Source organism: Desmodus rotundus, chromosome X, assembly GCF_022682495.2.
Source record: "Desmodus rotundus isolate HL8 chromosome X, HLdesRot8A.1, whole genome shotgun sequence".
Classification (NCBI taxonomy): Eukaryota; Metazoa; Chordata; class Mammalia; order Chiroptera; family Phyllostomidae; genus Desmodus; species Desmodus rotundus.
In genome coordinates, this window is record NC_071400.1 from 5,109,046 (window position 1) to 5,134,761 (window position 25,716).

Sequence of the window (25,716 nt, forward strand, 5' to 3'; positions counted from 1 at the left end):
TTTCAATGTCTCTGGGCAATGTCTCTGGGTCTTTGCAGTTTTATACAAATGTTAAGGTTGTTTTTTCTATTTCTGTGAAAGATGCCATTGGAATTTTGGTAGAGATACATGGCTTTGGGTACTATGGGCATTTTAATAAAATCACTTCTTCTGATTTATGAATATGGGATATCTTTCACTTATTTATGTCTTCAATTTATTTCATTAATATCTTATATTTTTCATTGCACAGATCTTTCACCTCCTTGATTAAATTTACTCTTAAGTATTATATATTTTGATACTGTTGTAAAGTTGATTTAAATTTCTTTTTTAGCTTATTGATAGTATATACAAATGCAACTGAATTTTTGAATGTTGATTTTGTATCCTGAAATGCGCTTAAGTTGTTCATTAGTTCTAACGGGTTTTTTTTTTTTTTGGTAAAGTCTTTAGGGTTTACTATATATATATGAGATCATGTCATCAGCAAACGGAAATAATTTTACTTCTTCCTTTGTGATTTGAATCCCTTTTCTTCTTCTTGCCTAATTACTGTGGATATTACTTCCAGTAATATGTTGACTATGAGTAGTGAGGAATGGAAACAATTGTGTTGTTTATGGTATTAAAAGGAAAACTTTCAAATATTCACCACTGAGTATTATGTTAGTTGTGGGCCTTTCATATATGGCCTTTACTATGCTGAGGTACATTCTTTCCACACCCAATTTTTTGGGAGTTACTTTTTTATAATGAAAGGATGTTGATTTTTTTTCAAATGCTTTCTTGGCTTCTGTTGAGATGATCATATTATTTTTATCATTTTGTTGATGTAGTGTATCACATTTATTGGTTTGCATATGTTGAATAATCATCCTTGTATTATAGGTATAAATCCCACTTGATCATAATGTATGATATGTTTAATGTGGTATTGAATTTGGTTTGCTAGTATTTTGTTGAGAATTTCTGCATCTATATTTATCAGGCCTATTGATCTATAGTTTAGTTTTCTTTTTCTGGTAGTGTCCTTATCTGGATTAGGTATCAGTGTAATGCTGGCACCATAAAATGAATTTGGGAATGTTCTCTTGTTTTCAATTTTTGGAAGAGTTTGATAAGGATTGGTGTTAATTCTTTAAAGGTTTGGTGGAATTCAGCAGTTTAACTTGGACTGTCCTTTGTTGGAAAGTGTTTGATTATACTTCCAATATCCTTACTCGTATTTGGTCTCTTCACATTTTGTATTTCTATTGATTCAATCTTGATAGGTTATATATTTCTAGAAATGTATTCATTTCTTATAGGTTATTCAATTTGTTGGCATATTATTATTCATAGTAGTCTCTTATGATCCTTTGTATTTCTGTGGTATCAGTTCTAATGTCTTCTCTTTCAGTTATAATTTCTCATTTTCCTTGTTATCTTTTAAAAAAATACTTTTTATTTACTTTTTTAGAGAGAGGGGAAGAGAGAGAGAAAGAGAAACATTGATGCGAGAGAGAAACATCAATCAGTTGCCTCTCACATGTGCCCCAACTAGGACTGAACCTGCAACCCAGGCATGTGCCGTGACCAAGAATTGAACTGGTGACCTTTTCCTTTGTGGAATAACACCCAACCAACTGAGTTATACCAGTCAGGGTGAGTGTAACTCAGTGAACAGTTTGTCCATTTTTTAATCTTTGTTTTAGAGATTTTATTTTTATTTATTTTTAGAGAGAGGGGAAGGGAAGGAGAAAGACAGGGAGAGGAACATCAATGTGTGGTTCCCTCTCGCGTGCCCTCTACTGGGGACCTGGCCTGCAACCCAGGCATGTGCCCTGGCTGGGAATCAAACCAGTGACTCTTTGCTTCACAGGCTGGCACTCAATCCACTGAGCTGCACCAGCCAGGGCAATTCTTTTTATCTTTTTAAAAACCAGCTCTTAGTTTTGTTCATCTATTGTTTTTCTAGACTTGGTTTTATTTATTTATACTCTGATTTTTGTTGCTTCTTTTTTTCTACTAACTTTGGGCTTAGTTTGTCCTTTTTTCTAGTTCTTTGAGTTGTGAAGTCTGGTTGTTCATTTGTTGAAATGTAGGCATTTATTGCTATAAATTTTTCTCTTGGGACTATTTTTTTTTGCCACATCTCAAAAATTTTGGTATATTGCATTTACATTGTAGTTTGTTTCAATCTTTTTTGCCTTTTGTTTTCTTCTTTGACACATTGGTTGTTAAGGAGTGTCCTGTTTAATTTCTACATATTTGTGACTTTTCCAGTTTTCTCTTTGTTACTGGTTTCATATCCTTGTGATCAGAGAAAACACTTGGTATGATTTCAATTTTCTTACATTTGCTGAAACTTGTTTTGTAGCCTAACATATGATGTATCCTGGGCTATTTTCCATGTGTTCTTGAGAAAAATGTGTATTTTGCTGCTTTTAGATGGAATATTCTGTATATGTTTATTATGTCCACTGATCTGAGGTATAGTTCAACTACAGAATTTCCTTATTGATCTTCTGTGTGAATGAGCTATCCATGTTGAAAAAAGGGTATTGAAGTAACCTACTGTTATTGAATTATTATCTATTTCTCTAATTCTCCCTTTAGATTTAGTAGCATTTTATTCATATATTAGGTACTCTGATGCTGAGTGCATATATATTTACAGTTGTTACAGCCTCTTGATAAATTGATCACTTTATCATTGTAAAATGACATTTACTTCTTGTAACAGTTTTTGGCTTAAACTCTATTTTGTTTTATATAACTGTATAACTAGTACTCTCTTGGTTTCCATTTACATGGAATATCTTTTTCTGTCCATTCACTTTAAGCCTACATGTGTCCTTAAAGTTGAAGTGAATGTCTTGTATGTGGTATATAATTGGGTCTTATTTTTTAACCCATTCAGTTACTCTATGTCTTTTGAATGGAAAATTTAGTCCATACGTATTTAAAATAATTACTGATAAGATAAGAATTTACTAATGCCATCATATTGTTTTTTGGCTGTTATGAAGTTCTCTTGTACCTTTCTTCTTTATTTGCTGTCTTTGTGAGTTGGTAACTTTCCACAGTCATTTGCTTTGATTTCCTTCTCTTTAGTGTATCTACTGTAGGTTTTTCTTTGTGGTTACCATGAGATTTACACAAAACTTCTTATAGATATAGCACTGTATTTTTAAGGTGATAATGACTTAGTTTACATTGCATAGAAACACCCTACGCTTTTACTCCTTCCCCATAGCTTATGTTTTTGATGTCATGATTTACCTCCTTTTAGTATGTGTATCCATAAACAAATTATTATAGCTACAGTTATTTTTAATAAATTTGTCCTTTGAACCTTTATACTAAAGTTATTAACACACCACCATCTTATGGTGTTAGAGTAATCTGAATTTGATTATATTCTTACATTTACTAGTATTTTTTATATATTCCATGTGACCTATTAGTGTCATCCTATTTCAGTTAGCAGAACTTTTTCAGCATTTCTTGTAAAGCAGTTCTAGTGATGACAAACTGCTTTAGGTTTTGTTTGTTTGGGGAAGTCTGTATCTCTCTTTCATTTCTGAAAGACATTTTTGACAGGTAAAGTATTCCTGGTTGGTAGTTTTGTTCTTCCAGCACATTGAATATATATTTATATTATCTCTGGGCCTGCAAGGCTTCTGTTAAGAAATGCACAGATAGTTTTATGGCAGTTTCCTTATATGTAAGAAATTTCTCTTTGTGCTTTTAAAATTCTTTCTTTGTTTTTGATTTCAGGCTGTTTTGTTATAATGTGTCTCAGAGAAGATAATTTTATGTTGGAATATACATATGACATATTAGCTTCATGAACTTGGAGGTCTAAATATTTTGCCAAATTTAGCAAGTTCACAGCAATTATTTTTTCAAATAGAGTTTCTCCCATTCGTCTACTTTTGGGATTCCAATAATGCAGAGATTGTTTCTTTATATGAGATCCCATAACTCAGGTAAGCCTTCTATAGTCTTTTTTGTCTGTTTTTAATTTTTTCAATATTAATTTATCTTGATTTTCTGTGTATAGCATAATGGTGAGACAACCACATATTTTGCAAAGTGTTCCCCCTGATATTTCCAGAACCCAATTGGTGCCATACATGTTAATCATGGTATTATTCACTATATTCCCAATGCCATAATTTATATTCCCATGACTATTTTGTAACTAAAATTGGTACTTCTTAATCCCTGTACTTCTTTCACCATGTCCTTCAAACTTTCTGCCATCTGGCAACCACCAACCAGTCTGGACTCTGTGTCTATGAGTCTGTTTCAATTTTTTTTTAATCTTTACATTCCACATATAACTGAAATGACATGATATTTGTATAATACTCTCCAGGTGCATACATGTTATCAGAAATGGTAAGTGTTCATTCTTTTTGGGGGAGGGAGGGTCATTCTTTTTTATGGCTACATAATATTTCATTATATATGTACTACATCTTTTTTTTTTAATTTTTATTGTTATTCAATTACAGTTGTATGCCTTTTCTCCCCATCCCTCCACCCCACCCCAGCTGAACCCACCTCCCTCCCCCACCTCCACCCTCCCCCTTGGTTTTGTCCATGTGTCCTTTATAGTAGTTCCTGTAATCCCCTTTTCCCACTGTCCGCGCCACCCCCCCCCCCCGCCATGGCTATTGTTAGATTGTTCTTAACTTCAATGTCTCTGGTTATATTTTGTTTGCTTTTTTCTTCTATTGATTATGTTCCAGTTAAAGGTGAGATCATATGGTATTTGTCCCTCACCGCCTGGCTTATTTCACTTAGCATAATGCTCTCCAGTTCCGTCCATGCTGTTGCAAAGGGTATAAGCTCCTTCTTTCTCTCTGCTGCATAGAATTCCATTGTGTAAATATACCATAGTTTTTGGATCCACTCATTTGCGGATGGGCACTTAGGTTGCTTCCAGTACTTAGCTATTGTAAAGTGTGCTGCTGTGAACATTGGGGTGCACAGGTTCTTTTGGATTGGTGTTTCAGGGTTCTTAGGGTATAATCCCAGCAGCGGAATTGCTGGGTCAAAGGGCAGTTCCATTTTTAGTTTTCTGAGGAAATTCCATATTGTTTTCCACAGTGGCCTCACCAGTCTGCATTCCCACCAACAGTGCACTAGGGTTCCCTTTTCTCCCCATCCTCTCCAACATTTGTTTGTGGATTTGTTTATGTTGGCCACTCTGACTGGTGTGAGATGATACCTCATTGTGGTTTTAATTTGCATCTCTCTGATGGGTAGTGATGCTGAGCATCTTTTCCTATGTCTCTGGGCCCTCTGTATGTCTTCCTTGGAGAAGTGTCTGTTCAAGTCCTTTGCCCATTTTTTAATTGGGTTGTTTTTCTTCCTGGAGTGGAGTCGTGTGAGTTCTTTATATATTTTGGAGATCAGGCCCTTGTCTGAGGTATCATTGGCAAATATGTTTTCCCATACTGTTGGATCTCTTTGTAATTTGGTGCTGTTTTCTTTAGCCATGCAGAAGATCTTTATTTTCATGAGGTCCCATTTGTTTATTCTTTCCTTTATGTCCCTTGCTTTAGGGGATGTGTCTGTGAGGATGTTGCTGCATGGAATGTCTGAGATTTTCCTGCCAATGTTTTCCTCAAGGACTTTTATGGTGTTACGACTTATATTTAAGTCTTTTATCCATCTTGAGTTTATTTTCGTGTATGGCGTAAGTTGGTGATCGAGTTTCATTTTTTTGCACGTAGCTGTCCAGATCTCCAACACCATCTGTTGAAGAGGCTGTTTTTGCTCCATTTTATGCTCCTGCCTCCTCTGTCAAATATTAATTGACTGTATAGACTTGAGTTTATTTCTGGGCTCTCTGTTCTGTTCCATTGGTCTATGTGCCTGTTTTTATGCCAGTACCAGGCTGTTTTGATTACCGTGGCCTTGTAATATAGTTTGATATCAGGTATTGTGATCCCTCCTGCTTTGTTCTTCTTTCTCAAAATTGCTGCAGCTATTCGGGGTAGTTTATGGTTCCATATGAATTTCTGAAATGTTTGTTCTATATCTGTGAAATATGTCATGGGTACTCTAATAGGGATTGCATTGAATGTATAAATTGCTTTGGGTAGTATGGCCATTTTGATGATGTTAATTCTTCCAATCCATGAGCATGGTACATGCTTCCATTTCTTTGTGTCTTCCTTAATTTCTTTCTTCAATGTTGTGTAGTTTTCTGAGTACAGGTCTTTTATCTCCTTGGTTAGGTTTATTCCTAGGTACTTTATTTTTCTTGTTGCTATATCAAATGGGATTTTTTCCCTGATTTCTGTTTCTGCAGTTTCCTTGCTGGTGTACAGGAATGCCTTTGATTTCTGGGTATTGACTCTGTATCCAGCTGTTTTGCCAAATTCATTTATTAGGAGGAGTAGTTTTTTGGTGGAGTCTATAGGGTTTTCCATGTACACTATCATGTCGTCTGCAAACAGTGACAGTTTCATTTCCTCCTTTCCAATTTGGATGCCTTTTATTACTTTTTCTTGTCTGATTGCTGTGGCTAGGACTTCCAATACTATGTTGAATAGGAGTGGTGAGAGAGGGCATCCTTGTCTTGTTCCTGATCTTAGTGGGGAAGCTCTAAGTTTTTGTCCATTGAGTAGGATGTTGGCTGTAGGTCTCTCATATATGGCCTTTATTATGTTGAGGACTGCTCCCTTTATTCCCACTTTGCTGAGTGTTTTTATCAGAAATGGGTGCTGTATCTTATCGAACGCTTTTTCCGCATCTATTGATATGATCATGTGATTTTTGTCTTTGCTGTTGTTGATGTGATGTATTATGTTTATTGATTAGCGAATATTGTACCATCCTTGCATCCCTGGGATAAATCCCACTTGGTCATAGTGGATGATCTTTTTGATGTATTGCTGGATGCGGTTTGCTAATATTTTGTTGAGAATTTTAGCGTCTATGTTCATCAGCGATATTGGCCTGAAGTTTTCTTTCTTCGTTGTGTCTTTATCTGGTTTTGGGATTAGGATGATGTTGGCTTCATAAAAAGAGTTTGGGAGTCTTCCATCAGTTTGGATTTTTTCGAATAGTCTGTGAAGGATAGGGGTTAGTTCTTCCTTAAATGCTTTGTAGAAATCTCCTGTGAAACGATCTGGTCCAGGGCTTTTGTGTGATGGGAGTTTTTTGATGACTGCTTCAATTTCCTTTGCTGTTATTGGTCTGTTCAGGTTTTCTGCTTCTTCTTCATTCAGTTTTGGAAGATTATATTTTTCTAGAAATGTGTCCATTTCATCTAGGTTTTCAAATTTCTTGGCATACAGTTCTTCATAGTAATTTCTTACAATCCTTTGTATTTCTGTGGTATCAGTTGTAATCTCCCCTCTTCATTTCTAATTGTGTTTATTTGGATCCTGTCTCTTTTATTCTTGATGAGCCTCCTTAAAGGCTTGTCGATTTTGGTTATCTTTTCAAAGAACCAGCTCCTGGATTCATTGATGTTTAGAATTGTGCTTTTAGTCTCTATGTCATTTAACTCTGCTCTGATCTTGGTTATTTCCTTCCTTCTGCTTGCTCTGGGCTGTCTTTGTTGTTGTTCTTCCAGTTCTTGTAGGTGTAGGGTTAGGTTGTTTGTTTGAACTGTTTCTATCTTCTTAAGGTAGGCCTGTATTGCTCTGAACTTCCCTCTCAGGACTGCCTTTGCTGTGTCCCATAGGTTTTGGGTTGTTGTGAGTTCATTTTCATTTGTTTCCAGGAAGTTTATGATTTCTTCCCTACTCTCATTGTTGACTCATTCATTGTTTAATAGCATGCTATTCAGTCTCCATGATTTTGAGTGTTTGGGGTTTCTTCCTTTGGGGTTGGTTTCTAGTTTCAGTCCCTTATGGTCAGAGAAAATGCTTGATATGATTTCAATTTTCTTGAATTTGTTGAGGCTTGCTTTGTGTCCTATCATGTGGTCTATCTTTGAAAAAGTTCCATGGACACTTGAAAAGAATGTGTATTTTGCTTCTTTGGGATGAAAAGCTCTGTATATATCAGTTAAGTCCATTTCCTCTAGGGTATTGTTAAGTGACACAATATCTTTGTTGATATTTTGTTTGGAAGACCTGTCCATTTTTGATAGTGGGATGTTAAAGTCCCCTACTATAATTGTGTTGCTGTCAATATCTTTCTTGAAGTCCTCCAAGATTTTCTTAATGTATTTGGGTGTTCCTATGTTGGGTCAGTATATATTTACAATGTTTATGTGTTCTTGGTGGATTCTTCCTTTGAGTATTATGAAGTGACCTTCTGGATCTCTCTTTATGGCCCTTCTTTGGAACTCTATTTTGTCTGATATGAGTATTACTACCCCTGCTTTTTTTTTCCTGTCCGTTTGCTTGGAAAATTTGTTTCCAGCCCTTCACTTTCAGTCTGTGTAGGTCTTTTCCTCTGAGATGGGTCTCTTGTAGGCAGCATATGTGTGGGTCATGTTTTCTTATCCATTCAGGTATTCTATGTCTTTTGATTGGAGCATTTAATCCATTTATGTTTAAGGTTATTATCGATAGGTAGTTATTCATTGCCATTTTTTCCTACCTGTGTTCCTCTGTCTTTCTCTTTTCCTTTCTTTCCTTAAAGCAGTCCCTTTAGCATCTCTTGCAGAGCTGGTTTGGTGGAGCTGTATTCTTTTAGACTTCTTTTGTCTGGGAAACTCTTTATTTGGTCTTCTATCTTGATTGAGAGCCTTGCTGGGTAAAGTAGTCTTGGTTGCAGGCCTCTGGTTCTCATTACTTGGAATATTTTTTGCCATTCTCTTGTGGCTTGGAGCGTTTCCATTGAGATGTCAGTTGCTAACCTTATTGGGGCTCCCTTGTATGTTACTTCCTTTTTGTCCCTTGCTGCCTTTAAGATCCTCTCTTTGTCTTGGAAATTTGCCATTTTAATTATGATGTGTCTTGCAGTGGGTCTCTTTGGGTTCCTCTTGCTTGGGACTCTCTGTGATTCCTGGATTTGGGTGACTTTTTCTCTCCTCAGATTAGGGAAATTTTCCATCATTACTTTTTCAAACACGTTTTCTATCCCTTGCTCTTCTTCTTCTCCTTCTGGTATTCCTATTATACGGATATTGTTACGTTTCATGTTGTCCCGCATTTCCCTTATTGCCTCTTCATTCTTTCTGAGCCTCTTTTCCTTTTCTTGCTCTTTCTGGGTGTTTTTTTCTACTTTGTCCTCCAGTACGCTGATCTGGTCCTCTGCTTCATCAAGTCTACTTTTCATTCCTTCTACTGTGTTCTTCAATTCAGAAATTGTATTCTTCATTTCCTCTTGGCTCTTGTTGATAGTTTCTATTTCCTTTTTCATGTTGATATAGTTTGCAGTGAGTTCATTGCAGTTTCCTTGTAGTTTCTGGTACCTCTCTTTGAGCTCAGAGAGCTCAGTGAGCTTCCTGATAACCATTGCTTTGAACTCAGTATCTGATAGTTGACTTGCCTCTTTTTCAGTTAGCATTCTTTCTGAGAATTCCTCCTTTCCTTTCATTTGGGAATTGTTTCTTTGTCTTCCCATTGTTTGTGAGGCTCTTCTTGTTGTCCTCTGCTTCTTAAATTGCTCTATTCTGACTCCCTGGGTTTATGGTATGCACTTCTATGGTAGAATGCCAATGGGATTCGGTGGTGCTGTCTCCTTAATCTCCTGTGCTCACTGGTCTTCAGCTGACGTTTATGTGTTTAACACGGTCTAACTCTAGTCTTTTCAGCACTCCAGGTTTTGTTGTCTCACCGTCAGATCTTTCAATGTCCTCTATCTTTGGTCTCTGATCTTCATATATGCTGGAATACTGTTGGCTGTTCGCTCTGCTCCTCAGATCAGCTAGGTATTTCCCTGGCGTGGAGGGGAAGTGGACTCCGCTCCCACCTATGTTGCCGCCATCTTCCCACCATTACCATACTACATCTTTTTTATCCAGTCACATATTGATGGGCACTTGGATTACTTCTATAGAATGACTATTGTAAATAATGCTGCAATGAACATAGGGGTGCATATATATTTTTGAATTACTGTTTTTTGTTTCTTCAGATAAATGACCAAATGTGGAATAGTTGGGTCACAAGGCAGTTCATTTTCAATTTGATGAGAAGCCTTCTTATTGTTTTGATAATGGATACAACAAACTGCATTCCCACCAGCAGTGCACAAGGTTCTCTTTTGTCCACATCCTCACCAACACTTGTCATTTGTGGATTTATTGATAATAGCCATTCTCACAGGTGAGAGGTGATACCTCATTGTGGTTTTAATTTGCATTTTTAAAAAGTTCTGCGCAATAAGGTTATAGATTTTTTTATTTTTCAAATTTTTATAATGTTTTTATTGTTGTTCAAGTACAGTTGTTTCCATTTCCCCCACCATACCCCACCCCACCCTACCCATCCACACCTCCTCCACTCAAACCTACCCCCTTTGGCTTTGCTCATATGTCTAAACAGTCTGGTACTGGCATAAGAACAGACATATAGATCCATGGAAGACAATAGAGAGCCCAGAAATAAACCCAAGTCTCTACAGTCAATTAATATTCAACAAAGGGTCAAAAGCATAAAGTGGAGTAAAAATAGCCCCTTCAACAAATGATGTTGGGAGATCCAGACAGCTACATGCAAAAAAAAAAAAAAGAAAGAAAGAAAAAAAGAAACTCAACCACCAATATACACTATACACAGAAATAAACTCAAGATGGATAAACAACTTAAACATAAGTTGTGACACGATAAAAGTCCTACAGGGGAACATTGGCAGGAAATAGTCAGATATTCCTCGCAGCAATATTTTTACCAATACATCCCCTAGAGCAAGGAACATAAAGGAAAGAATAACAAATGGAACTTCATCAAAAGTAAAAGCTTCTGCATGGCTAAAGAAAACATCAGCAAAATGAAAAGGGAACCAAACATATGGGAAAATATATTCCCAAGTGATACCTTTATTTTTTTATTTTAATTTTTGTTAAAATTCCTTCTTCTTTTCTTTCCTCTGATCTTTTTTTATTCCTTCTTCCTTCCTTCCTCCTTCCTTTCCGTTTCTATTCCTTTTTCCTTCCTTCCCTTTTTCTTTTTCTTTTTTTTTCCCTCCTATTCCCACAGGTGAGAAAATAAAACCTGGAGATATGGAAAGACCAGAGTTAGACCCAAACAGGGGTCATCCTAATAAACAAGACAGTTAGAAAATTTAACTTTGCTACTCCAGAGGTCTTGCAAGGTAGGAGCAGTGAACACCAGTACACCTGCTGGAAGAGGAAACCCACCAACAAAGGAACCACCAAGAGATAACAACTGAAGAAGGTGAAGAAGGGAGTGGAAGCCACACTAACCTCGATGCAGGACTGATCTGTAAATACAACTAAATAGTGGGGAAATTACTCAGAACAAACAACTGAACAAGAGTGAGAGAGAAGCCTCAAAACTTTGTACACACAGAAGAATCAGCTTCAACACAAACTGTCCATATCTGCACAATAGAAAACAAGATATGGTGGATGGAGTGACCCTCAATTAACCAGCTCGAGGGAAGGACCCATCAAAGAAAGACACAACAACAATCAAAACCCAAAGACACACAGAGAGCCAACATAAATGACAGCCCAAGACCAGCAAGCTCAGGAGATTAGGGAGAAGGCACCACTGAATCCCACTGACATTATACCATAGAATTTCATACCATAAACCCAGGGAGTCAGAATAGATCAATTTAAGAAGCAGAAGCTAACAAGTAGAGTCTCACAAACAATGGGAAGACAAAGAAACAATCCCCAAAGGAAAGGAAAGGAGGAAGCCTCAGAAAGAATGCTAAATGAAATAGAGTCAAGTCAACTTTCAGATACTGAGTTCAAAGCAATGGTTATCAGGAAGTTCACTGAGCTCACAGAGAATTACAAGAAACTACAGGGAAACTACAATGAACTCACTGCAAACTATATCAACATGAAAAAGGAAATAGAAACTATCAACAAGAGCCAAGAGGAAATGAAGAATACAATTTCTGAACTGAAGAACACAGAAGAAGGAATTGAAAGCAGACTTGATGAAGCAGAGGATCGGATCAGAAAGGTGGAGGACAAAGTAGGAAAAAAAACCCAGAAAGAGCAAGAAAAGGAAAAGAGGCTCAGAAAGAATGAAGAGGGATTAAGGAAAATGCAGGACAACATGAAACGTAATAATATCCATATAATTGGGATACCAGAAGGAGAAGAAGAAGAGCAAGGGATAGAAAACTTGTTTGAAAGAGTAATGATGGAAAATTTCCCTAACCTGATGAGAGAAAAAGTCACACAAATCCAGGAATCACAGAGAGTCCGAATAAAGGGGAACCCAAAGAGGCCCACTGCAAGACACATCATAATTAAAATGTCAAAATTCCAAGACAAAGAGAGGATCTTAAAGGCACCAAGGGAGAAAAAGGAAGTAACATCCAAGGGAGCCCCAATAAGGTTAGCAGCTGACTTCTCAATGGAAACGCTCCAAGCCACAAGAGAATGGCAAAAAATATTCCAAGTAATGAGAACCAGAGGCCTGCGACCAAGACTACTTTACCCAGCAAGGCTCTCAATCAAGATAGAAGGCCAAATAAAGAGTTTCCCAGACAAAAGAAGTCTAAAGGAATACACCTCCACCAAACCAACTCTGCAAGAGATGCTAAAGGGACTGCTTTAAGGAAAGGAAGGAAAAGAGAAAGACAGAGGAACACAGGTAGGAAAAAACAGCAATGAATAGCTACCTATCGATAATAACCTTAAACGTAAATGGATTAAATGCGCCAATCAAAAGACATAGAACAGCTGAATGGATAAGAAAACATGACCCACACATATGCTGCCTACAAGAGACCCATCTCAGAGCAAAAGACCTACACAGACTGAAAGTGAAGGGCTGGAAACAAATTTTCCAAGCAAACGGACAGGAAAAAAAAAGCAGGGGTAGCAATACTCATATCAGACAAAATAGACTTCCAAAGAAGGGCCATAAAGAGAGACCCAGAAGGTCACTTCATAATACTCAAAGGAAGAATCCACCAAGAACACATAAACATTGTCAATATATATGCACCCAACATAGGAGCAGGCAAATATATTAAGAAAATTTTGGAGGACTGCAAGAAAGATATTGACAGCAACACAATTATAGTAGAGGACTTTAACAACCCACTGTCAAAAATTAATAGATCTTCCAAACAAAATATCAACAAGGATATTGTGTCACTTAACAACACCCTAGAGGAAATGGACTTAACTGATATATATAGAGCTTTTCATCCCAAAGAAGCAAAATACACATTCTTTTCAAGTGTACATGGAACATTTTCAAAGATAGACCACATAATAGGACACAAAGCAAGCTTCAACATATTCAAGAAAATTGAAATCATATCAAGCATTTTCTCTGACCATAAGGGACTGAAACTAGAAACCAACCCCAAAGGAAAAAACCCAAAACACTCAAAATCATGGAGACTGAATAGCATGCTATTAAACAATGAATGGGTCAAGGACGAGATTAGGGAAGAAATCAAAAACTTCCTGGAAACAAATGAAAATGAACTCCCAACAACCCAAAACCTATGGGACACAGCAAAGGCAGTCCTGAGAGGGAAGTTCAGAGCAATACAGGCCTACCTTAAGAAGATAGAAACAGTTCAAACAAACAACCTAACCCTACACCTACAAGAACTGGAAGAACAACAACAAAGACAGCCCAGAGCAAGCAGAAGGAAGGAAATAACCAAGATCAGAGCAGAGTTAAATGACATAGAGACTAAAAGCACAATTCTAAACATCAATGAATCCAGGAGCTGGTTCTTTGAAAAGATAACCAAAATCGACAAGCCTTTAAGGAGGCTCATCAAGAATAAAAGAGACAGGATCCAAATAAACACAATTAGAAATGAAAGAGGAGAGATTACAAATGATATCACAGAAATACAAAGGATTGTAAGAAATTACTACAAAGAACTGTATGCCAAGAAATTGGAAAAACTAGGTGAAATGGACACATTTCTAGAAAAATATAATCTTCCAAAACTGAATGAAGAAGAAGCAGAAAATCTGAACAGACCAATAACAGCAGACGAAATTGAAGCAGTCATCAAAAAATTCCCAACACACAAAAGCCCTGGACCAGATGGTTTCACAGGAGATTTCTAAAAAGATTTAAGGAAGAGCTAACCCCTACCCTCCACAGACTATTCGAAAAAATCCCAACTGATGGAAGACTCCCAAACTCTTTTTATGAAGCCAGCATCATCCTAATCCCAAAACCAGATAAAGACACAACGAAGAAAGAAAACTTCAGGCCAATATCGCTGATGAACATAGACGCTAAAATTCTCAACAAAATATTAGCAAACCGCATCCAGCAATACATCAAAAAGATCATCCACTATGACCAAGTGGGATTTATCCCAGGGATGCAAGGATGGTCCAATATTCGCTAATCAATAAACATAATACATCACATCAACAACAGCAAAGACAAAAATCACATGATCATATCAATAGATGCGGAAAAAGCGTTCGATAAGATACAGCACCCATTTCTGATAAAAACACTCAGCAAAGTGGGAATGGAGGGAGCATTACTCAACATAATAAAGGCCATATATGAGAGACCTACAGCCAACATCCTACTCAATGGACAAAAACTTAGAGCTTCCCCACTAAGATCAGGAACAAGACAAGGATGCCCTCTCTCACCACTCCTATTCAACATAGTATTGGAAGTCCTAGCCACAGCAATCAGACAAGAAAAAGCAATAAAAGGCATCCAAATTGTAAAGGAGGAAATGAAACTGTCACTGTTTGGAGATAACATGACAGTGTACATGGAAAATCCTATAGAATCCACCAAAAAATTACTCAACCTAATAAATGAATTTGGCAAAACAGCTGGATACAAAGTCAATACTCAGAAATCAAAGGCATTCCTGTATACCAACAATGAAACTGCAGAAACAGAAATCAGGAAAAAAATCCCATTTGATATAGCAACAAGAAAAATAAAGTACCTAGGAATAAACCTAATCAAGGAGGTAAAAGACCTGTACTCAGAAAAACTACACAACACTGAAGAAAGAAATTAAGGAAGACACAAACAAATGGAAGCATGTACCATGCTCATGGATTGGAAGAATTAACATTATCAAAATGGCCATACTACCCAAAGCAATTTATAGATTCAATGCAATCTCTATTTTAGTACCAATGACATATTTCACAGATAAAGAACAAACATTTCAGAAATTTATATGGAACTATAAACGACCCCGAATACCTACAGCAATTTTGAGAAAGAAGAACAAAGCAGGAGGGATCACAATACCTGATATGAAAGTATATCACAAGGCTACTGTAGTCAAAACAGCCTGGTACTGGCATTAAAACAGGCACATAGACCAATGGAACAGAACAGAGAGCCCAGAAATAAACTCAAGTCTTTACAGTCAATTAATATTTGACAAAGGAGGCAGGAGCATAAAATGGAGCAAAAACAGCCTCTTCAACAGATGGTGTTGGGAGATCTGGACAGCTATATAGAAAAAAATGAAACTCGATCACCAACTTATGCCATACACAAAAATAAACTCAAGATGGATAAAAGACTTTAATAAAAGTCGTAACACCATAAAAGTCCTAGAGAAAAACATTGGCAGGAAAATCTCACACATTCCACGCGGCAACATCCTCACAGACATGTCCCCTAAAGCAAGGGACATAAAGGAAAGAATAAACAAATGGGACCTCATCAAAATAAAAAGCTTCTGCATGGCTGAAGAAAACAGCACTAAAATACATAGAGAACCAACAGTATGGGAAAACATATTTGCCAATGATACCTCAGACAAGGGCCTGATCTCCAAAATATATAAAGAACTCACACGACTGCACTCCATGAAGACAAACAACCCAATTAAAAAATGGGCAAAGGACTTGAACAGACACTTCTCCAAGGAAGACATACAGAGGGCCCAGAGACATAGGAAAAGATGCTCAGCATCACTACCCATCAGAGAGATGCAAATTAAAACCACAATGAGGTACCATGTCACACCACTCAGAGTGTCCATCATAAACAAATGCACAAACAATTGTTGGAGAGGATGCGGAGAACAGGGAACCCTAGTGCACTGTTGGTGGGAATGCAGACTGGTGAGGCCACTGTGGAAAACAGTATGGAATTTCCTCAGAAAACTAAATATGGAACTGCTCTTTGACCCAGCAATTCCACTGCCTGGATTATACTCTAAGAACCCTGAAACACCAATCCAAAAGAACCTATGCACCCCAATGTTCATAGCAGAACAATTTACATTAGCCAAGTACTGGAAGCAACCTAAGTGCCCATCAGCAAACAAGTGGATCCAAAAACTATGGTATATTTACACAATGGAATTCTATGCAGCAGAGAGAAAGAAGGAGCTTATACCCTTTGCAACAGCATGGATGGAACTGGAGAGCATTATGCTAAGTGAAATAAGCCAGGCGGTGAGGGACAAATACCATATGATCTCACATTTAACTGGAACATAATAAATAGAAGAAAAAAGGGAACAAAATATAACCGAGACATTGAAGTTAAGAACACACAGAGAAAATCAAGGGGGAGGGTGGAGTTTGGGGAGGGTGGGGGGTTCAGCTGGGTGGGGTGGAGGGATGGGGAGAAAAGGCACACAACTGTAATTGAATAACAATAAAAAATTAAAATTAAAAAAATAAAAAGAACAATCTAACAATGGTCAGGTGGGAGTGGGGAGGGGACAGTTTGGAGAGGGGATTACAGGAACTACTATAAAGAACACATGGACAAAATCAAGAGGGAGGGTGGAGGTGGGGGAGGGAGGTGGGTTCAGCTGGGGTGTGGTGGAGGATGGGGGCAAAGGCACACAACTGTTATTGAATAACAAAAATTAAAATTAAAAAATAAATTTTATTGATTATGCTATTACAGTTGTCCCATTCCCCCCACTTTATTTATCTCCGCCCTGCATAACCCCTCCTACCCACATTCCACCCCCCCCACCCCGTTAGTTCATGTCCATGGGTCATACAGATAAGTTCTTTGGCTTCTACATTTCCTATACTATTCTTAATCTCCGCCTGTCTATCTTCTACCTACCATTTATGCTACTTATTCTCTGTACCTTTTCCCCCACAATTCCCCTTCCCCCTTCCCACTGATAACCCTCTACGTGATCTGCATTTCTGGGATTCTGTTCCTGTTCTAGTTGTTTGCTTAGTTTGTTTTGGTTTTTATTTTTTTTTAGGTTCAGGTGTTAGTAATGGTGAGTTTGTTGTCATTTTACTGTTCATATTTTTACCTTCTTTTTCTTAGATAAGTCCCTTTAACATTTCATATAATAAGGGATTTGTGATGATGAACTCCTTTAACTTGACCTTATCTGGGAAGCACTTTATCTTCCCTTCCATTCTAAATGATAGCTTTGCTGGATACAGTAATCTTCAATGTAGGTCCTTGACTTTCATGACTTGGAATACTTCTTTCCATCCCCTTCTTACCTGTAAGGTCGCTTTTGAGAAATCAGCTGACAGTCTGATGGGAACTCCTTTGTAGGTAACTGTCTCCTTTGCTGTTGCTGCTTTTAAGATTCTCTCCTTCTGTTTCATCTCGGGTAATGTAATTATGATGTTCCTTGGTGTTTGCCTCCTTGGGTCCAGCTTCTTTGGGACTCTCTGAGCTTCCTGGAGTTCCTGGAAGTCTATTTCCTTTGCCAGATTGGGGAAATTCTCCTTCATTATTTGTTCAAATAAGTTTTCCATTTCTTGCTCTTCCTCTTCTCCTTCTGGCACCCCAGTGATTCAGATGTTGGAATATTTAAAGGTGTCCTGGAGGTTCCTAAGCCTCTTGTCATGTTTTTGAATTCTTGTTTCTTCATTCTTTTCTGGTTGGATGTTTCTTTCATCCTTCTGGTCCAAACCAGTGATTTGAGTCCCAGTTTCCTTCCCATCACTGTTGGTTCCCTGTACATTTTCCTTTATTTCACTTTGCATAGCCTTCATTTTTTCATCTAATTTGCAACCATTCTCAACCAATTCTGTGAGCTTCCTGATTACCAGTGTTTTGAACTGTGCATCTAATAGGTGGCTATCTCTTCGTCTCTTAGTTGTATTTTTTCTGGAGCTTTGATCTCTTTTTTCATTTGGGCCATATTTGTGTGTGTGTGTAGGCGAGTAGCAAGGAGTGGGGAGATTTAGGTGTTCACCAGGGCAGGGCAACCCACATCGCTGTGTTTAGACGCTCTCTGTGGGGGAGGGGTCAGAGAGGGAACACTGCTGCTTGCTCTGCTCTCTGCCGGTTTTCAGTCACTTCCCCCAGTACCCACAATCAAATTGGGCTCTTCTGGTGCTGATTCCTGGGTGGGTGGGTTTGTGTACATTGTAGCACCCTGTGCGTCTCTCCAATGAACTCTCCTGTGAGGCTGGAAGTTGCTCCCACTGCCGCCACAACCCCCACAGGTGTTTTCAATCACAGGTTTGAGGCTTTGTTTCCCTGCACTGGAACTCTGGGTTGCGAGGTCTGTTCCCCTCCCCAGGTGTTCCTCCTGGTTTATCTGCACATGATTGTAGGACAGGCCGTTCCACCAGCCGCGGCCTCGCGATGTCCGCCAGCCACCGCCTTGCCCACCCAGGTCCTCCAGCTGCTGCCTTGCTGTGAGTACTCTCCCCGGCTGCCCATCTCCGCCCCTCCTACTTGTCTAGGTGAATGTTTCTTCTTTAACTCCTTGGTTGTCTGACTCCATACAGTTCGATTTTCTGTCAGTTATGGTTGTTTTTTGTTTTTAAATTTGTTGTGTCCTCCTTTTGGTTGTGTGAGGAGGCATAGTGTGTCTACAAATGCCTTCATCTTGGCCAGAAGTCAAAGGAAACTATAATTTGTATTTTTTGAGGATTAGTGACATTGAGCATCTTTTCATATGTCCATTGGCATCTGTATGTCCACTTTGAAAAAGTGTCTATTCAGGTCCTCTGCTCATTATTTAATTGGATTTTTTCTTTTTTGGTTTTGAGTAGTACAAGTTTTTCAAAATATAAAATGTGAATATTAACCCCTTATCAGATGTGTCACTGGCAAATATCTACTTCCATTCGGTAGGTTGTCTTTTTTTTTGTTGATGATTTCCTTTGCTGTGCAAAATCTTTTTTGTTTGATGCAGTCCCATTGTTATTCTTTTCTTTTGTTTCCCTTACAGAGAATATATATCAGAAAAATATTTTTAAGAGAAATGTCAGAGATTTTACTGCCTGTACTTTCCTCTATGAGTTTTATGGTTTTGAGGCTACATTTAAAGAGGGGAAGGGAGGGAGAAATAGAGGGAGAGAAATATCAGTGTGTGGTTGCCTCTCATGCACCTCCTACTGGGGACCTGGCCAGCAACCCAGGCATTTGCCCTGACTGCGAATCGAACTGGCGACCCTTTGGTTCGCAGGCTGGTGCTCAATCCACTGAGCCACACTGGCCAGGGTTGAGACTTACATTTAAATATTAAATTTTTTTTTGAGTTTATCCTTGCATATGGTGTAAGAAGGCGGTCTAGATTCATTTTTTTGCATGTATCTGTTTAATCTTCCCAGCACCTTTTATTGAATTCGCTGTTGTTTCCTTATTTTATGTTTTTGCCTCCTTTGTCAAATATTAATTGACCATATAAGTTTGGGTTTATTTCTCTTCTCTTAATTTGCTCCATTGATCTATATGTCTGTTTTTATGCAAGTACCATGCTGTTTTGATTACTATGGCCTTGTAGGGTAGTTTTATATCAAGTAGAATAAAACCTTCAACTTTGCTCTTTTTTTTCTGAAGATTTTTGAGGCTATTCAGGGTCTTCTCTTTTTCCATACAAATTTTTGGATTATTTGTTCCAGTTCTACGAAACATACCATTATTTTTTATAGGAATTGTGATGAATTTATAGATTGCTTTGGGTAGTATGGATATTTTAATAATGTTAACTCTTCCTATCCATGAACATGGTATATAGTGATATTTATTTGTATTTTCTTCAGTTCCTTTCTTCAATATCTTATAATTTTCCAAGTATAGGCCTTTTACGTCCTTGATTACATTTATTTCTAGATTTTTTATGCAATTGTAAATATGATTGTTTTCTTAGTTTTCCTTTCCTGTAGTTCATTATTGGTGTACAAAAATTTAAATATATCTGGATATTGTTTTGTACTTGCTACTTTACTTAATTCATTTATCAGTTCTAGTAGTTTTTGAGAAAAATCTTTTGGGTTCTTTATATATAGTATCATCATCTGCAAATAATGACAGTTTTAATTCTTCCTTTCTAGTTTGGGTGCCTTTTATTCTTCTTCCTGTCTGCTGTGGCTAGGACATCCAGTTGAATAAGAGGCAAATATTAATTTACCATGAAAACGTGAGTTTGTTTCTGTGCTCTCTCTTCTGTTCCATTGATCCATATGTCTTTTTTCATGCCAGTACCATGCCTTTTTTATTACTATGGCCTTGACCTATTGTTTGATATCAGATAGGGTGATCCCCCAATTTGTTCTTTCTCTAGATTGCTGTAGCTATCCAGGGTCTTTTGTGGTTCCATATAAATTTTTGACTTATTGGTTCTCATTCTGTGAAATATGCTATTGGTATCTCATAGGAATTACATTTAATTTATAAATTGTTTGGGGTAGTATAAACATTTTAATGTTGTTAATTCCTCCTATCCATGAATATGGTATATGCTTCTACTTATTTGTATCTTCTTCAATTTCTTTCTTCAGTGACTAAAAATTTTGAGTTTAATTCTTTTACTCCCTTGGTTACATTTATTCTTTTGAAGCAATGGTGAATGATATTGTTTTTTAAGTTTCCCTTTCTGATAATTCATTATTGGTGTATAAAAATGCAACTGATTTCTGGATATTTATTTTGTATTCTGCTAATGTACTGAATTTATTTATCATTTTTAATAGTTGTTTGGTGGAATCTTTAGGGTTCTCTGTATAGAGTATATTGTCATCTACAAATAACAGTTTTACTTTTTTTTCAAACTTGTATGCCTTTTATTTCTTCTTCTTGTTTGATTTCTGTGGCTGGGACTTCCAGTATTATGTTGAACAAGAGTGGTGAAAGTGAACATCCCTGTGTTGTTCCTGATCTTAAGGGAAACTCTTACAGTTTTTGCCCACTGAGAATGGTGTTCCCTGTGGTTTTGTCATATATGGCCTTTATTACATTCAGGTATGTTCCCTCTTTTCCCACTTTGCTGAGAGTTTTTATTATAAATGGTTGGTGGATCTTATCAAATGCTTTTCCTGCAACTATTGATATGAACAATATCAATGTGATTTTTTGACTTCTATTTGTTTATGTGGTATATCATGTTTATTTATTTGTGAATATTGTACCAATCTTGCACTCCCCATAATAAATTGCACACGATCATGGTGTATGACCTTACTAATGTATTGCTAAAATCAGTTTGCTAATATTTTTTAAGTATATTTTATTGGTTATGCTATTACAGTTGTCCCATTTCCCCCCTTTCATTCCACTCCATCCTGCACACCCTACCCCTCCCACACTCCCCCCCTATAGTTCATGTCCATGGGTCATACATAAAAGTTCTTTGGCTTCTACATTTCCTGTACTATTCTTAACCTCCCCCTGTCTATTTTCTACCTACCATTTATGCTACTTATTCTCTGTACCTTCCCCCCCCCCACTCCCCTGTTGATAACCCTCCATGTGATCTCCATTTCTGTGGTTCTGTTCCTGTTCTAGGTGTTTGCTTAGTTTGCTTCTGTTTTTGTTTCAGGTGTGGTTGTGAATAACTGTGAGTTTGCTGTCATTTTACTGTTCATATTTTTTATCTTCTTTTTCTTAGATAAATCCCTTTAACATTTCATATAATAAGGGCTTGGTGATGATGAACTCCTTGAACTTGACCTTATCTGGGAAGCACTTTATCTGCCCTTCCATTCTAAATGAAACTTTGCTGGATAGAGCAATATTGGACATAGGTCCTCGCCTTTCATGACTCAGAACACTTCTTTCCAGCCCCTTCTTGCCTCTAAGGTCTCTTTCGAGAAATCAGCTGACAGTCGTATGGGAACTCCTTTGTAGGTAACTGTGTCCTTTTCTCTTGCTGCTTCTAAGATTCTCTCCTTCTGTTTCATCTTGGGTAATGTAATGATGATGTGCCTTGGTGTGTTCCTCATTGGGTCCAGCTTCTTTGGGACTCTCTGAGCTTCCTGGACTTCCTGGAAGTCTATTTCCTTTGCCAGACTGGGGAACTTCTCCTTCATTATTTGTTTAAATATGTTTTCAATTTCTTGCTCTTCCTCTTTTCCTTCTAGTACCCCTATAATTCGGATGTTGGAACGTTTAAAGATGTCCTTGAGGTTCCTAAGCCTCTCCTCATTTTTTTTTGAATTCTTGTTTCTTCATTCTTTTCTCGTTGAATGTTTCTTTCTTCCTTCTGGTCCACACCATTGATTTCAGTTCCAGTTTCCTTCTCATTACTATTGGTTCCCTGTACATTTTCCTTTGTTTCTCTTAGCATAGCCTTCATTTTTTCATCTAATTTGTGACCAAATTCAACCAATTCTGTGAGCTTCCTGATTACCAGTGCTTTGAACTGTGCATCTGATAGGTTGGCTATCTCTTTGTTGCTTAGCTGTATTTTTTCTAGAGCTTTGATCTGTTCTTTCATTTGGGCCATTTTTTTTTTGTCTTGGTGCACCTGTTATGTAAAGAGATGGAGCCTTAGGTGTTCACCAGGGTGGGGTAACGCTGGTTGTAGCTGCACTGTGACACTGTGCGTGGGGGAGTGACAGAGAGGGAGCAATGGCGCATGCTTTGCTCTCTGCCAGTTTTCAATTACTCCCTCTGCTACCCACAATCAAATTGGGCCCTTCTGGTGCTGCTTCCCAAGTGGTTGGGTTTGTGTACATTCTAGTACCCTGTGGGTCTCTCCAACGTACTCTCCTGTGAGGCTGGGCAGTTTTCCAGCTGCTGCCTCAACCCCCACAGTTGTTTTTAATGAGTGGTTTGAAGCTTTATTTCCGCACTCTGGAACTGTGGGTTGCACAGTCTGTCACCCAGTCCACCAGCTGCTGCCATGCCAGCCAGCTGCAGCTTTGCCCACCCTGCTCCACAATCTGCCACCTCGCTGCGTCTGCCAGCCGTAAGTCCTCTCTGCCCGGCTGCCCATCTTTGCCCCTCCTACTGGTCTGGATGAATGTTTCTTCTTTATTTCCTTGGTTGTCAGACTTCCATACAGTTTGACTTTCTGTCAGTTCTGGTTGTTTTTTGTTTTTAAATTGTTGTTGTCCATATTTTGGTTGTGCGAGGAGGCACAGTGTGTCTACCTATGCCTCCATCTTGGCTGGAAGTCCTATAGTTTGCTAATATTTTGTTGAGGATTTTTGGACCTATGTTCATCAGGAATATTGGGCTGTAATTTTCTCTTTCTAATGTATTTATCTGGTTTTAGGATTAGGATAATACAGTCTTGTTCAATGAGCTTTGGAGTCTTTTCTTCTTTTGAAATTTTTGGGATAGTTTGAAAAGGATAGGTGTGAGTTCTTCTTTGAATTATTGGTAAAATTCACCTGTGAAACCATCTGGCCCAGGACTTTTGTTTGTAAGGACTTAATTTTTTATTACTGTTTCAATTTAAATAGTTGTAATCTGTCTGTTCAGATCCTCTGATTCTTTCTGATTCAGTATTTGAGGATTGTATATTTCTAGAAATATATCCATGTATACCAGATTTTGCAATTTGTTGGCATATTTTTCTTTGTAACACTTTCTCACAATTCTTTTTTTTTTTTTAAATCTTTGATGACTCAGTTTTTACTTCTCTGTCATTTCTGAATTTACTTATTTGGGTCCTCTATCTTTTTTTCTTGATGAGTCTGGTTAAATGTTCATTAATTTTGTTTATCTTTTCAAAGACCCACCTCTTGGTTTTATTGATTATTTATATTGTTTAGACTCTATTTTGTTTATTTCTATTCTCATCTTTATTATTTCCTTCTTCCTACTCACTTTGGGCTTTGTTTGTTGTTCTTTTTCAAGTTCCTTAAGTGTAAAGTTAGATTGTATATTTAATCTTTTTCTTGTTTCTTGAGATAGGCCTGTAATTCTATGAATTTGCTTTTTCACACTACTTTTACTGTGTCCTATAGATTTTTGGTTGTTGTGTTATTTTCATTTGTTTCAAGGTATCTTTTGATTTCTTTCTGCATCTAATTATCCATTGTTTATTAACATGTTATTTAGCTTTCATGTCTTTGTGTGTTTTAAAAAATATTTTATTTATTTCTAGAGAGGGGAAGGGAGAAAGAAAGAGATGGAGAGAAACATCAATGTGTGGTTGCTTCCTGCGTGCCTCCTACTGGGGACCTGGCCAGCAACCCAGGCATGTGCCCTGACTGGGAATCAAACCAGTGACCCTTTGGTTCACAGGTCGGCACTCAATCTACTGAGCCATACCAGCCAGGGTTCTTTGTGTGTTTTTTAGTTTATTTTTGTGGTGATTCATTTCTAGTTTCATACCATTATGGTCCAAGAAGATGCTTGATATCATTAGAATTTTCTTAAATTTATTGGGACTTATTTTGTGTCCTAATGTGTGGTCTATCCTATAAAATGTTCTATGTGCACTTGAAAATAATGTATATTCTGCTGCTTTGGGGGAGAAGTGCTCTGAAAACACCAATTAAATCTATCTGATCTAATTTGTATTTTAAGGTCACCATTTCCTTCTTAATTTTCTGACTGGAAGATCTATCCATTGATGCCAATGGGGTGTTAAAATCCCTTACTATGTCTTTAATACTGTTGATCTTTCCCTTTATGTCATTCATGATTTGCTTTATATATTTAGGTGCTCCCATGTCGGATGTGTAAATATTTACAAGTGTTATATTCTCTTGTTGAATTGCTCCCTTTATCAGTTTGTAGTGTCCCTCTTTGTCTCTCACTATATATATAGCCTCTGGTTCAGTCTTATTTTTGTCAGATACAAGTATTACTAGCCCAGTTTTTCAATTTCATGTCCAATTGCATGAAATATCTTTTTTCATCCCTTTACTGTTAGTCTGTGTGTATCTTTCATTGTGAGCTCTGTCACTTATAGGTGGCATATATGTGACTCTTGCTTTCTTATCATTTAACACTACCATATGTCTTTTGATTAATGCATTTGATGTTTACTTGTAAAGTGATTATTGATGCATACATATTTATTGCCATTTTATTCTTTTAACTATGTTCTTCTGTTTTTTTCTTCTTCCAGTAAAAAAATTCTTCTTGTATTTCACAAAGAGGAATCTTTAACATTTCTTGTAATACTGTTTTGGTGCAGACAAACTCCCTTAGCTTTTTCTTGTGTGTGTTGCTTTTTATTTCCCCTTTGATTTTAAATGGTAGCCTTTCTGGGTAAAATAATCTTGATTGTAGGTTTTGCTTTTCATAACTAGGAATATTTCATGTCAATCCCTTCTGATCTGAAATGTTTGTATTGAGAAATCAGCTGACAGTCTTATGAGAGTTTTCTTGTAGTTTAGTAGCCATCTTTCTCTAGTGGCTTTTAAGATTCTCCATTTGTTTTTAAGTTTTGCCGTTTTAATTATGATGTATCTTGGTGTGGACCTCTTTGGGTTCACCTTGTTTGGGACTCTCTGCAGTTTCTGAATTTGTTTGTCTTTTTGCTTCACCTGGTTAAGGAAGT